The following is a 15,522-nucleotide window of genomic DNA, read 5'->3' as shown; positions in this document are numbered from 1 at the left end:
CCGAGATGGGAGTATGGGGAAAGAAGAGTGGAAACGGCCCAGAGCTCAGTGAGGTGAGATATCAAAGGGGAGGAAAAGTATTCATTCCATCTCCCTAATCTCCAATTGGCAAAGCCAGACTTGGGGCAACACAGACTGGTTCTGTGATGACAAATAACTCCTAGCTCATTCCTAATGATTCATCACCAAATGTTCTTTCTTCAGCTGGAATTTAAAAAACGGACTCATCCGTAAAATAGGAATAATAATAGTATCTGCTTCATAGGGTTTGTATGAAAATAAAATGAGTGTGTATTTGTAAAGTTCCTAGAGCAGAGTAAGTGCTCCGAGCTTGTGAACTAAAACGCATACCTCCTGGTATTTATTAGTTACACCTCAGCACAAACAAGATCATCAGGCCCTTTCCCGAATTCCCAGTTTGGGTCAGAAGAAAAGGGAAGAGGGAGAGGAAAAAGGAAAAGAATATGATGTCAGGGGGAGGCAAGTCAGTTGGGAACACAGATGCTAACACAGTAGCTGGTACTTCATAGGTGCCAATATGTGATGGATGGGTGGACAGACTGACAGATCATAAATGGACAGTGATGAGGAGGGGAGAGTGCAGACAGGGGAACCTTCACCTCCTTTACAATTTTGAGAGTCCACACAGCATGGCATACAAATTATTTTATTCCCATTGAGAAATAAAATCCAATTCTCCATCAGCAAGAGAGCCTTCTGGAAGAGGCCCCCCTGGGCAAACGGCCACTGACGGAGAGGTCTGCCAGTCCCCTTCCACCCCACCCACGCCCCCACCCTAACCAGAGGCCAAACCCTTCCTGGCGCCTGTGATAAAAGCAACTGTTAGCCTGCACTAGAGTAGCTTCAAAGTTGTATTGACCCTGGTGTGTTATGTCTAAGAGTGGATGCCATATCTCTTTCTGGCCAATGTTATTACCTGTATGGACTTTGCACTGGAATCAGCTATCTGCTCTTACTTATGCACACCTGGGGCATAGAACCAGCCCTGTATCTCTTTTCAGCCATCTCACTAAAGATAAATCCCAAGTCCTGTCTAGCTGCCTTCCGTATCACAGGGATAGGACCCAAGGTCCATCAGTACCTCAGAGCAGAACCCCCTATAAACTAGTCTGGTTTGCCCATGGGGGACAGTCAGGCTGTTTTCCGGGGTGGGGTGCAGACATTCTCTGTCTGTCATGATGCTTACACATAACGTCATAACAAACACATGTACGTGTTGTGATCCCTGCGGTTTGAGAGTTTGGAGCTTCCTTAAAAGTCAAAATGTTCCAAATGGGCCCTCAATTGGCACATATACACAAAAGGTACCTGGCAAACTCTAATTCTTTTCCTGCTCAGAGACAGGCAATTCGATATCCCTTCCCCCAACCCAAACCCTTGCCACCATGGGAGCCTGGGGCAGAGAAGGCACAGGGAAGTCAAACTGTAATTCCAGGCTCTAAATAGTGCTGTCATTTTTCTAAGAGTCTCTAAATTACAAGGGTGTTTTCATTCTTCTTAGCATATTTTTTAAAACACCTAAGAAACATACTGCAGATCTGGAAATAAGAACAAACCAAAGAGAAGTGGTCCAGAGGTCACCCTCCTATGTGAACTGATGATGAAGGCTTTAGGATAACCAGAGGGGAGATGATTGAAAGCAATGCACATGGGAAGGAAATGGATTAGGGAAACAGGGACTTGTTCATGAAATCCCAGAAAACCAGAACCAGGGAAGTCCTGGAAGTCGGAAAAACAAATCATGACGTAAGCAATGGAAGTCCAATACACATTTACAGAATGCCTTGTCCCACAAGGCAACACAGACTGCCACAGATGGGGGACAGGGTGGGAGTGGACCATCCCAGTGGTGTTACTGAGGGGCAAAGGGATAGCCCTATGAGGCAAGTGTCCAGGGCAGAACTGGAGCTTTGTGAAACCAATTCCCAGGCAGAGACAGAGCACGAGGCTGGTGCTGCCAGTCTGACGATAAGTCTGCCACTGTCCTCTGGTCAGCTCTGGACACACAGCAAAAGTGAGTTCAGAGCAGCCGGGAGCAGGAGAGAGGGAAGAGAGGAGGATAACACCCATCCTCCACTTTGCTGCAGGTTCAAGGCAAGGATTTGAGCCAGTTACCCCTTCTGGAAGAGCCTGGTAAGTACATCTCTCCTGTCTTGTACAACCCTCTCTCCTCACTGACTTTCTCTCCCAGCAGCCAGCAGGGGCCTGGGCCATTTGTGGAACGCAAGCCCTGACCACACAGACTTACATGCCAGGACAGCCAACAGGTAGCCTTTCCCCCTCTGGGTTCCATTGTGAGCTCACTCTCGCTCTTTCTCTCTCTCTCTCTCTCTGGGTTCCATTGTGAGTTCTCTCTCTCTCTCTCTCATTATGCTCCCAAGAGAAGTCTTACATCAACCCCTTCCTCAAATCTCCCTCACTGGATGCCACAGATATAGGCCTGAAAAGCAGCATGCAAACTGAATTTCTGTAAAGCGGGACCCATTTCCCCATGGACAGTCATAAGAGATGAGTGAACACAACTTAGCACTTAATTTCTGTCTTCACGATTACTTCACGATAAATCTAGATTCCAAAGGGACTGTAAGCTCTCACACGGAAGGAAGCAAGCTCTTCACTCCCCGCCGCAGTGCTGAGTGGACAGGGAGTACACCGCAGACACCTGTTGGCCAACTAATTCTAATTCTCTTTAGCTAGCATCCCCTAAGCTAGAGCTAGAGCCACAGCTATTTCCTCACAGCCTTCCTTTTCTCTAGCAAAGTCCTTCCACGCAGTAGTTAATGACCTGTAAACACTTAATGAGCTAGAGAAACATTCCATCGAGAGGAATACCACTGTGCATCCTTTTGTAAAGTGGGGGGAAAAATCTTTTGTAAAACGAAGCATCGCCTTTAACTGCTCTGTTTGATCAAGTCAGATTTTTCAGAATATGAATAACTAGTATTCAGGCATATATGAACTGTCTTCAAGTTAATCGATCCCTAGAAACTAGCCCTCAGGTTAGCAGGCCAAGGATATATGAGAGTGCTTTGAAGTCTAGACTCAAACTCCCACTCCTGAATTGAATTAGAACATTCCAGGTAGACAGATTCACAGCCCTTAACATCAGGAATCAGCTAGAAATTCAATTGGCTCTTACCAGTCACTACCTATGTCAGTGCCATATCCTATAATGGTGATGATAATGACTATTATGATGATAATAATAATAATGGTTTTCACTGGATGGCACTTTGCATCTTCCAGAGCAATTTAACATCCTTTACTTTATTTGGAAAGCCTTCAGGACCAACCTTCTACTCTTCCCTTTCTCTGAACTATCACCTTACTATAGGTACATATTTCCCCCAAAGGACTCAGTGGCCTCTTTTGTCTCATTTTTCCCTTTGCTGATGATCCAGTAGAGAAATGATCAAAAGGATCCTGCACATTGTCCTAAATGAAACCAAGCTTCCTCTGCGGATGGAAGTGACCCAGGTGATAGAAGGGGGAGCCTGGACCCAACGCTTCATTGGCCGAGGATGACCCCATAAAGGTCAGGGTGTTGCAGAGACTGCCCGTGGAGGTGGGGAGATGAAGGACCCACCTGGCAGTCCCTCAAGAGCAGGGGTCTTGTCTTTGGGGGAGGACATCACTCTGAGCAGGGCTGGAGTGAGTCAAAAGTCTGGGAAAAGGGAGGCATGGAGGGGATAACTGGGTCAGACTCCGAGCAGGAAGGGCCTCTATGTAGACGGGTGTGAGGCTCCTTAAGGGGACCCAGCAGCCCTGGGCACAGAGGTGGTGAGCGGAGATAATGCCAACAGTGATAACCAGCAGGCCCTGGCAGAAGAGGCCCTGGACACTGAAGGCTGGGCACAGCCTTGGGGACTGCTCACAGGACATGCAGCAGTGTGTGCTGACAACTCCTCCCCACTGCGACCCCTATCAGTGCTGACCAAGCACACAAGATGCACACCCAGGCTGGGCTGGACAGAGGGGTCCCACAAGGTCACAGGGTGTGCCCCGAGGAGGTGGGGAGCTCACAGCCTCCAAGCATTGCATCATCCTGGTACCAGGAAGGCAATGGCTGCCCCATACCCACTTCCCTTCCTAGAATTGGCCTGGGACATTCATCATTTAGCCACCTCTGGCACCTGGATTTGTTTTTCAAATTTTAATAGCAAATAGGTTTAGTGTGCTGAGCAGAGCTGAGCAGAGGTGATCTGACCCCTCTATCTACTCACATAAGATCAGTAAAGAGAAGGAAGCAGGAAGATGAGGTGACAAAGGGAGAAGCCAGCGAGGTCATCTATAGGTCCAAGTTCGTCCAACCCCCCCCCCCCCCATTGACAGACTGTCAATTCTCTGAGAAGCTAGAGACTGTGTGGCTTAAGGAAGCCTCTTTGATGGATGTACTAATATGTATGTACCTTATACATACATTTGAATCACCTGTAAATCTTGATCAAACTCAGATGACTGCCCAATTCATCCAGAAACTACGTTTGTCTGATAGAACAGGAAGCAGGTGGTGGTAGTGGGCGGTTGGGGGGCACTGATGAGAGGCAGGGCCAGTGTTTCTTCTCCATTTTCCTTTCCACTGATTCTGTCCCCACACAGGCATCCAAAGGGAAGAATGCTACAGCCACAGTCCATTTCTCGCTGGCTCTTCTGGGAGATCACCCTACAATGTGTTCCCTAGTATTCAGGTTTCTGGGCTGCCATTATCTTCTCTGGTCTCGGGGCCCAAGCCAAAGAGCTGGAGAACAGTATCTGGCCAGGTGAAGCACGACTGCCGTGTGCAAGGCGAGTGGATAGCGCCCTTTCGTCACCCCCACAGGGCCGCAGGGGTGTGACGCCCCTGCCCAGCCATATACCCTTCTGGGCCACAGTGCTGGAGGCTGAAGTCAAAGCTCATCGTGCCTTATTCCTTCAGGAGCAATACTCCTGGGAAAGATTGCACATTCTGTAACTCCTCTGAGTACATTTCTTCCCAGGGGCAAAAAAGGAAATTAGCCCCATTTTATAGATAAAGAGCCTGAGGCCCGATGGGCTTGATCGACTTGTCCAGGGCCACCCAGCCAGCAGGTGAAAAGACTCACGTGTAGCTGGCTTTAGAGTCCCAGCTCCTTCAATGTCCCACATTCTCAAGACAGTGTTTGCCACAGGCCAGGGCTAGCAAAGAGACCCCTCCAACCCCTCACACCCCCCCCACCAGACCTATGCAGATGTCAGCGAGGCCCAGGAACATGAGGCTCCCAGGACCAACGGGGTGGACAGCACTGAAGGAAACTGCTCAACCTTGAGAGCAGAGGCTGCTGTGAAACAGCTCTGCGCAGCACCTGGGCCACAGTGTGCGGAAGGAGACATGTTCCTAAGCTGCCTGGTATTCTGCCATCTCTCTCTTCTTCTCTTCCTCCTAACCCATAAGCACCAGACCTCAAGCTCCATGTGCAGCTCCAGCAGCTGCTAGACCTCGAGCAGGACTAAGATTCGGTGAGAGCAGCCACGGACCTGGTTCCTCCCAGGCAGGCCAGCCCGGGTGAGCCCCTCCAGCCAGGCACCCACCCCACCTCCAGGCTGTTTACTCTTAGCTGGTGTTTGTCTCCTGTCTGCTCTACTGTAGCTCCCTCCCTCCTCTCCTCCTTTCGGTCCTCTGCCCAGGCCTGCCTGAGGCTGCCTGCCAGTGAGATTGCATGTCAGGGCTATTCCCTGGGCACTGAGGGCTGGGGTGCCCAGAGGCCTGCAGCTGTGCCCTGGATGGAAAACCAGCAGCCTGCAAAGGTGTGAGGGCAGCACAGGAGCAGTGTGCGAGAGGGGTGGTCTTGAGAGTGAAACTGGCCAAGTCTAGCCCAGGCAGAAAGGGACAGGAGGCAGGTAGGGATAGGGCAGGTGAGGTTCCTAGGGCCAGTTCCCCCATTACACACTGCCTCTGCTTCCCCGCCCCCATGAACCGCGCCTCTGTGGGCTGACAGATGTGCCTTCAGAGAAGGGCAGGGAGCAGCTGGGGGCCTGGCCAGAGCAATCATCCTGGCAGGAAATTACATCAGAGCAGGCAGCCTACCAGAAAGCCAGGGAAGGAAGGAAGCCCCTGAGAAAAAATGGGGGAAGAATGGAAGAGACTACATGTATTGATGGGATAAACCAGACACCCCACACTTCCCAACCCCTCAGGACAGGGTTCAGAGCCAGGCTGGTGGCTGCTACACAGAGACAGCACCTTCCAGCAGTTAAGGTACAAGACAAGGTATAAGGCTAGTGGGCCGTAGGCACCAAACCTGGAACTCAGAGTCGGGGCACCTCACTTCAAGCCTTGGTAGGTCGGTAAGATGAACACTCAGGCTCCCAAGTTAGACAGATGAGCTGGAATCTTCATCTACCACCATTTCCTGGCTGTATGCCTCAGCGCAGCTCTTTAACCTCTCCAAGCCTCAGTTTCTTCACTGGTAAAATGTGCATGATGACATTGTATGGCCAACCTGGGGTTGCTGATGGAACTGGTTAAAAGAGTCTCCGTGAAGCAAGCCTAGCTGGGTGGGCTTGCAAGCATTTCCAGGTCGCTGCATCCTCCTCTGTAAAATGGGAGAACCCCGAACTGCTCAGCCAACCTCCTGGCTGACTCGCTCAACAACAGAGGTCTCCACAGGAGCCCTGCCCACATGAGACATCTTTGGCACATCTTCTGAAACAAGACCTGTTTCTGGAAAGTTGTTGGTAAACATCCAATTTTGCACTTATTTATATTATTGTTTCAGAAACACTATCTTTGTTCTGCTTTGATTCAATGGCAGCCAATTTCATTCATTTGGTCCAAACCTGTAGTGCTACTTGCCAGAACAAAATGGAATGAGCCTCAATCCCTGCCCTCAAGGAGCTCACAGTCCAGCAGCTCTGTCTTTAATATCTATAAGAGCACAGGCAAGTGTCACAGGAAGCCATGGTCCTTTGGGGGAAATGAAGAACACTCTTGTAATATGATTAATCACTTCCAAATACTTTACCTGGTTTATAAGTTCTGTTTCAGGTGCTTCCCTGAGTGGCAAGAGTGAAAGGCCTTTTGCAAGTACTTACACTGCTTTTTTTTTTTTCTTTCTTTCTTTTTTGAGACAGAGTTTCGCTCTTGTTGCCCAGGCTGGAGTGCAATGGTACGATCTCGGGCTACCACAACCTCTGCCTCCTGGGTTCAAGCAATTCTCCTGCCTCAGCATCCTGAGTAGCTAGGATTACAGGCATGCGCCACCATGCCCGGCTAAGTTTGTATTTTTAGTAGAGACGAGGTTTCTCCATGTTGGTCAGGCTGGTCTCAAACTCCCAACCTCAGTGATCCACACACCTCGGCCTCCCAAAGTGCTGGAATTACAGGCATGAGCCACTGCGCCCAGTCTTACACTGCTTTCTTAATTATAGCAATGTGCTCATCTCACATAAAAATTTAAGAGGTGAAAACAGGAAGATGCGTTCTGAAAAGTTCTATCAGCCCCTCTGCTTCTCTACATTCCAAAACTGCCTTTTATTCTAATATTTTCTAGCTAATTATGGGATAAAGTAGTATTATGTTTCTTTCTACACAACTTGTGTTGCACTAGGTGAAATCTCAGGTTAACAGAGCTTCAGGGAGGAAAGGCCAGACCAAAAATATCCCTCACTCCACAGAGAAGCTGTCCCACCAGAAGTCCTGGAAAACTGACAGGTTTGCATGTTGTAACAATGCAATTCAAGACTGTCAGAATGATATCAATATTTGTATAGATACTTATCAAAGCAACAATCAGAGATCAGGTCCCTCCAAATGAGCTTACAGTTTATTATCCTGCTTTGTAAAAGTTGGTGAAACAAAACGATGGACAGCAGATTCGCTGAGCTCCAAAGTCAGGGAGTAGGTAGACAGTGGGAACATGTAAGCTCCCTCCTGGCTCTCCTCTACAGTCTGTGAGCGAACGGAAAAACAAACCATCGGAAAAAGTCTCAGCCTCATAAAACTGCACAGACAGAATGACTTCTTCATCGGATTCAGAAGAGTAGCAGGGGGTTCTTGCTAGCACAGATTTGAGCTCTGCCATCACACACTTTGTACATAGAATTCCGGGATCTCAGGTATTGCTCCTAAAGGAAGAGCCTGCTTCCTTCGCTCATCTTCCTCCGACATCAAAAAGCAGTATTCACACCCAATCCCATGCTTTCTAATATTAAAATATGAATTTAAGAAATACCAGTGAAAAGAGGTTTTTTAAACCAGAAACTCTTTCTGTTGTAATGTTCTTGATATGTTAATAAAACTGTTTTCAATCATCATCAGAGAAAAACAAATTTACCTCTGATCATGGTAGCACAGTAGAGTAGAAAGAGCACTCAACTGGTGATCAAAAGAAATCAATTCTAGTCCTGTCACCCAGAAACTATGTGACCAGGGGAGGTACTTAATCTCTAAGAGAGTCAAGTCTCGAGTGGGTAAAATGAGTTGGGGAAGGAGTGAACCAGTGAGAAAGAACACTGGTCTGTCTGGGGCTCCCAGAAGACACAGCCAGACTTCTTGCTTGCTCTTGTCCGAACACCTCCTTGTCTTTTAAGGCCTGGGCTGTCTAGGGGGATGGCTACTGGCTTGGAGCAAAACCAACGTGTCTGTCATTTTAATACACATGGAATGTGTTGAAATGAAGGTGTCTGTGTGGAAGGGACAGACCCAGATCCACTCTGCATTTGTCCTGGCAATGGGAGCAGGAAGGAGTCCACCTCCTCCAAACCTGGTCACTCCTAGTCCCAAGAGGGAGAAGCCATATCACCCTTGGTCATGTTAGCGCCATTCTGCAGCCTCAGCAGGCTCTGAGCAGGTGGAAAGTCAGACTGGGGTCCAACCAGGAGACCCAAGACAGAAAAGGCAGGTGGCTGCAAATGAGCCTCACTTCTCCAGGGATTGTGACTTTTTATTAAAAACCCTTACCCATGCCACCCACCGCAGCACAGACAGGCATTCCAGGAGCCAAATATCTCCCTGGAAGACAGCAGGCTATTGCTTCCTCTGAGCACTGCAACAATTTTCTCTGGACCCTCTCTTCTACCTATTCCCAGCATGGGGCATAACCCTCCCTCTTATCCATTAGACTGCTCAAATCTGGGAAAAGAATTTGTGGCGCTCAGGTCTGAGTACGGATCGAGCTCCCAATACCAGTGGCTATTTCAGGCTTACAAAGCCTTGGTGGTTTCCACACCCAGCAGTTCCTACCCAGGACTGAAAAGCCCTCAGCAAATACCCAGATAGCCCTTGTTCACCCCCCTGGAAACCTATAGCTGCCAGGGAAATGTGACATTTTGTGAGGACTAATTTAACCCACCTAGAAGATCTAGGAGCCAAGATGCAACCCTAAAGCCCACTGCAAGGTACGATATTCTGGATCTTTTGTCAGAGCTTGATAATCTTAATAAAATTTGTATATTAAACAGTAATTCACACTCATCTAAACCTCCCCAAAATTGGTTATTGGCTGCTTCACTGATTCTAGAAAAAAAAAGAAAGCAAGAAAGGCAGGAGAGGAATGAAGGGGCAGAAAGGGAATGAAAGACAGTGAGTGTGAGGGCCCAGCCAAAACCCCACCTGCTAGAAGCCTGCTGGAAGCCCACATGGCTTCGAGTGGTACATTCTGAGAACTCTGAAGAGTACCATTCAGCCAACACTGCCCCCGTGCCACAGGGCCCTGGACTCCTCTTCGACTCACACTTGCCTGGCAGGACTCCCCAAACAAAACAGAGATGTTCAGCCGGGCACGAGAGAGCAGGCCCCAGGGCTCATGCTGCACTGTGTTTTCCACAGTAATTCCAGAACTGCTGCCTACCGGCACACATGCAGAATCAATGATGAAGATAAAGTACCTTCTGGGTCTGCCTAGGTTCACCCTTCCTTTTCTTAGTCACTGTGGGGTTTCACCCAGCCCAGCCACCCACTGAAAAGGCAGAGGAGGCCACCCAGCCGAATGCTAGGATATGACACACTTGAACCTTCCACCTGGCCAGCCTGCTCACCCAAAGAAGGAATAACAGAACAAAAAAGTCAACCTCTGACTATACATGGCTTGTGAATTTATACCAATGTTTTTCTTAAAGTGGGAGCTCAGCATTGGGGAACCCAGGAAAAATAATGTCCAAGGCAAAAAGCAAATAGAAGAATGAGTCTGCTGAAACAGCCAACTCCGTCTCTATCTCCCCCAAGCCCTCCTAGTCAGAACCTTCTCTCAGCATTTCAGCAGGTACTGCTCACCTGGAAATACAGCTGATGTATTTACTGAGAAGCCTCTTCAAGCTTTCTACTGGTGCTTAGGGACTATGCCAATCAAGTCTTGAAATTATATAGAGAGGTGGAATATCAGGTACATTTCTGTCCCCGAAAATGCTTAAAGATCAAATTGATTCCTATCAATTTGATGCCTCCCCTACCAGTGAGCGCCCACCACCAGCTTCCTTGCCCCAAACTATTAAAACAGAGCTTCCCCCAAAAAACCAGCCTTCTGCAAGCTGCGACTTCCCTACCCTGTGTCCAGGCTGTGGAGCGTGGGGATGACCCAGAGGCACAAGGAGTTCTGGATCAGAATCCCTAGTCTATCCCTGCGGCTGCGTGAGACCAGACATGCCATTTAACCTCTCTAAGCTTCAACTAGCCCTTCTCCTGCCTCTTCACAGGGTTACTCATGAGGTGAGGCTCCATTTGACAATACTCCTCAAAGGGCTTACTCAAAAAAAAAAATGTGATTTTTATCTCTATCCTCATTATTAACGGCACAATGGACATTCGAAAGGGATGGGCCCAATTTTTCATAAGCCAAAAAAGCTAGAGGATTGGCTTTTTTGGACACTCAGAAATGGCTTCAAGGGTGTCCTTTGGCACCCCATTCTTCCAGATTGTTCCAAATGCCTGCTGCAGTAATAACAGCCCCAAAAGAACACACCACTTTGTCAGGACTTGTAGGTGAAATGTGTTGGAGCAGCTGTCAGCTTGGGGAAAATCACTCATCAGGTAGTCAGCCGAGTGGGGCTGCCTTCAGCTGGACAAACACTGCATCCACAGGGGAATGAGCGAGTGCTTTCCTGTCCTTCCCTCAGGGGCCAAACCAGCCCTCTCTTACCTTCTTGTCCAACCCAGTGGGCCTCTCTCCCTCAAATGCACACCTCCTTCTCTTTCCTCCAGCTCCCTAAGCTCTTGTTCAGGGCACAGACAGCTCTTCAGGCTGCCAGAGCAGAGAGTTAGGAAACAGTGACCCCTCTGCATGCATTCCCACCTCCCGGAGGCAGGGGACACAGCTGGCCACTCTGTGATGAGAGTGGGTAACCTCTCTACCTGGGTCTATCATTTTAAAATAAGCCATTCGTGGCTGACTATTAAATGGGAAGGGCCAATTACAGGTATCTCTGAGAAAAACTCTACCTGAGGGAGGGGGAAATACCTTCCAAAACAATGGTGGGCAGAAAAATCTGCATCCCGTAAAATACCCAGAAGCAATAGCAGCCCCACCTGGTTTATCTGCCAGACGCCGTGGAGGTGCCATGGTGGCATTTGGTAAATAACCCAAACAGGGCTTTGCAGGGTATGGGACACCACACTAGGCTTTGCAGCCCGGGTGAAACCAGATGGTGCAAGAAGACAGTGAATCACTCACAAGCAAGGGATGTTGTTAGCACACCTAAAAATCCCCTTTTCCCAGCCAGCCTTTGACACCCACCATAGAAATCACAGAGAGGTCGGAAAGAACACCTGGGCCCAAAATAGCTTGTCCTATTAGCCAAATGCCAGCGCTCCCACCTTGTCTGAGGGCATGGAGGGGAGGCAGTTGGCCAGTGGCTAGGGCTCTGGCCTCCTCATTTAATTCTCTCTGCATCAGAGGAAGAGTCACCTTCACAGGCCAGCTGTGGTCTGACTTGCCACATCTAATGCCACGAGGCCCTGCCAGTGGCCTCCATTCTGGTCTGTCAAACCCCTGCAAACCTTGAGACAGTGTTCCTCAGATCCAGGACAGAGCTGGCTGAGGACGCCACACGGGTCAACCCAAGCGCACCAATCCTCAGACCCTCCGAGGTAACAAAGACCTCACTAGACTGTCTCATTTTTCCAGCCTCAGTGAGCCGGCCCAAGCTGGCATGCTAAGTCCCAGGAAAGCCCTGGCTATACAAAACACAGCACCCAAGCACCTTTGTGCATGGCTGCTTAGCGGGCTAATGATAAAGGCAGCTCACTGAGGAAACGACTGTGCCCAGCAGTCTCCTAAATTGCGAAGGCAGCATTTACCAGTGATGAGAGCCCCCCGAGTGTTTCCTTCTAACCGCCTGAAATATATCCATTTTTCTGTCAGCAACCTCAAATAATGTCTATAATGCTGAGATTTATACATGGGTACTTATAAATGTGACTTCATTATAGCCTCTACAAAACTACCTTTCCGCCTAAACATTCAATTAATGTAATTAAATTGCTACCTGATGGCATTATCTAATTTAACTTGGGATCCAAACTATTGAAAAGCATGTGCCTTTTAACACCCTGACTGCTAAGGCATGTGATGAACAGAGCTATAAACATGTTGGCGTAACTGAGCTGTTTAAAAATAAATTAGCAAACTATAAAAATAAACAGTAACATACATATGTACTCAATTATGAACTAACTCTAATTTTTGTTCTGAAATACTGTCTTTGACCTTAGTCATAAACAAGCACTATTAAAAAAACATAATATCCCAACAGACAGAGGGCCAAGGATTAAATGCTCTTCCAGTTCAGCAGAATGCAAAACAAGACAAGGAAGGAAGGGAAGAAAGGAAGGGAGGGAAGGAAGGGAAGGAAGGGAAGGGAGGGAAGGGAAGGGAGGGAAGGGAGGAAGGGAAGGAAGGAAGGGAAGGGAGGGGAGGGAGGGAGGGAGGGGGGGGGAGGGAGGGAGGGAGGGAGGGAGAGGGAGGGCCCATGCCTTTCTTGAAAAGCTAGAAAACTGTGTCCAAAACCTACAAAGACTGCTGTGCTCTTGTTGACTTGAAGCTGCTTCCATTCAAGCCAGAAAAGTTAAAACCTGGTGAAGTGCTTGTACATTTTCAGATGTTTTGGAGTCTCTCAAGAAATGAGGACAGGCAAGGGGAAGAACTATTTCCACATGCAGCTGTTTCAACAGATCACTGTCTGCATAACAGAGTCTCTTACACAGAGCTGCCTCCCCACCTGAGCTGAGCTCGCCGTCCTAAGTCGGCTACTGCTTCTAGGTCCCCAGCTTTTCTAAGACATATGGCAGAAATGTGGAAATTGTCTTCCAAATAGCACAAGACAGAAAGCGGGTGGGGTGGGAGGCAACGGGTGCGGGGAGAAGGGAAGAAGTAAAATCAAGCTGTTGAAACTGTATACAGGACACGTTTTTGCACTAATCCAATGCTCCTGTAACAAAGGACAGCATACTATGGGATAATTACTATGGATTATTATTACAGTTTCTAAAGCAAAAGAACAAAAAAAAATTCACAAAAGACATATTACACACGCAGATTTCTAAAGCTTTAAAATCATATGGTCTTCGGTGTTGGTTCCTATGGGGTTACGGATAATGCCCTAACTGAGCACGACAGATGCAAACACAAAAAAGAAATCACAATAAACCTGAAATTCTCTCATGTCACGGTGCTTACTGCCCTTTCTTTCACAAACAAAAGTAGTTGAGAAACAGCTAAGTAGTTATTCATCTCAAAGAACCAACCTAAAATGCTGACAGGCCCAGCATTGTCGACACCCACCCCCCAACAACAACAACAACCAATTACACAAATAAAAACTAGGAGGAAAATCAAACTCATCCACACTTGGTTCAGAACGCAGGGAAGGCCGGATGTGAAAGAGGAGACAGAGAAGCTTCTTGGGTGTGCAGCATTACATCCTGGGCCACACTCCCTGCAGGGGCCACAGGAGGAGGCACCGCAGCCAGGTCCCCGAGTCTGACTTTTACCCAAACAGGGGGTTGCCAGTTGCTGCAAGACAAATATCCCTAGCACATTACCTAGCTGGCAAAGGAATGCACTGGGAGGTTCTGGAATAGCACAGTGTGGAACCACGCTGGACTTTTCCTGTTCTGAAGAGGACTGTGCTTTCCTCCGGGATGTAAAGTATTTGATTGGCAGGCAAAGGACAAAACTTACCTCAGGTACTACGGCAAACTGGCCAAAGAGAAGTGTTGCTAGGAGGATGGACACGGCGGGAAACAGCCTCAGCTTGGCCCAGGAAGAAGCTGGGGCTCAGCTACAGGGGCCGTGGGAATAGCTGGAGGCCTGTGCATTTCCCTGAGGGTCTCCTTGGCGACAGGGCTGGACCTTTGCACTGGCAGCCTGGACTCCTCTCTGAGCTCCCCCTTGGGTCACCTATGATTCCAGAAGAGTTTGTTCTACATGTGGCAAAGCCAGCACCATAGAGGGGACAGAGGGAAACCTAAGGCCTACCTTGAGGGATGTTAAATTTATGTTCTAACCACTGCTATTTAAGGTGTCTTTTGAGTCCTGAGGACCAAGGAGCTCTCCTATGACAAGGAACCTGTCACTGGTTCTTCTGTGATTGCTAAAGCCTAGAAGACCTCCTCCAAAGAAAAGTGGCTCAGACAGAAACACTGACTCTTGTTTCTCATCAGACTCCGAAATCACAGGCTTCTGGTCTAAAGATTCAAGCTGAGAAACAAGAAAGCAATTTGTTTGATTCAGGCTCTTGCAAATTACCCCCCAATAATTTACTTGGTCTCAGCTTTGGCTGGCTTGGATGTTATGAGGATTCCAAGAATTTTTTTACTTTTCCATTAGAGGGCTCTGCACTCTCCTTTCAAGGAAAAAGGCTCTATCTGCCAGCCCACTTCTTTCCAGGAATGGGGAAAGGGAGGAGGAGAACCTGTGGAAAAGAGGACAACGGATTTCCAGAAGAATTTCCAAGCCAGGGGCTAACTGTGGACCTGAGCACAGCACAGCCACACGGACATCTCAGAAAAGCATTCTGTGGAAGCACAAGACGCGTGGCAGTGAGAGTCCTGAGAAGTCCAGGAAAAGATGCAGCTTCCAACCCATTCCCAAATATCACCAATTAACAGCAGCCCGATGGTCTACCTGAGACCTGAGGAAACAAACAAAGGGAAAGAAATGCAAGAAAAAAAGCGCATCTTTCTGGATCAAAAGATTAAGTTGTCTTTGGTAGCTAAAGAACAATAGAGAAGGAAAAAGATTAGGAGGAGAAGAAAAACACCTGGCCTTCCCTAAAGAACTACAGTTAGAGTTTGACTTAAATCATCTCGGCTATAGGCAATCAACTGGGGCTCTCCTAACAGCCGCAATCAGGGGGATATTCTCTTTCCCCTCATGATCTTCCTCAACAGGGCAGTAGTCCAGCATCCACCGAAGACCTGAAGTGGAGAAGGAGCCCAGACATGCCCATCCTTTGAGCACCTCCACAGCCTTTCTAGCCCATCCCAATAAACAGCAATTCTATTCCCCTAGTCGCCAAGCCACACATTTTGGGGGTCCATCTTGACTCCTC

General features: G+C 48.3%; 1 protein-coding gene across 19 annotated transcripts in view; it reads right to left on the bottom strand.

The window, feature by feature from the left end:
- Window positions 1–15,522, bottom strand: part of BCL11A (BCL11 transcription factor A) — a 101,458-nt gene that overhangs the window by 41,099 nt on the left and 44,837 nt on the right. The window contains exon 1 of one of the 19 annotated variants that reach the window (XM_050753461.1): window positions 2,270–2,298. The exons of the other annotated variants lie outside the window; for them this stretch is intronic. The gene's annotated coding sequence lies outside the window, so the exon portion shown is untranslated. Of the gene's footprint in view, window positions 1–2,269; window positions 2,299–15,522 lie in introns of those variants that run through there. 19 annotated transcript variants of the gene reach the window in all.

Source organism: Macaca thibetana, chromosome 13 (genome assembly GCF_024542745.1).
Source record: "Macaca thibetana thibetana isolate TM-01 chromosome 13, ASM2454274v1, whole genome shotgun sequence".
Lineage (NCBI taxonomy): Eukaryota > Metazoa > Chordata > Mammalia > Primates > Cercopithecidae > Macaca > Macaca thibetana.
The sequence above is the reverse complement of the archived record's forward strand: the minus strand, read 5'-3'. Positions and strand labels throughout refer to the sequence as shown.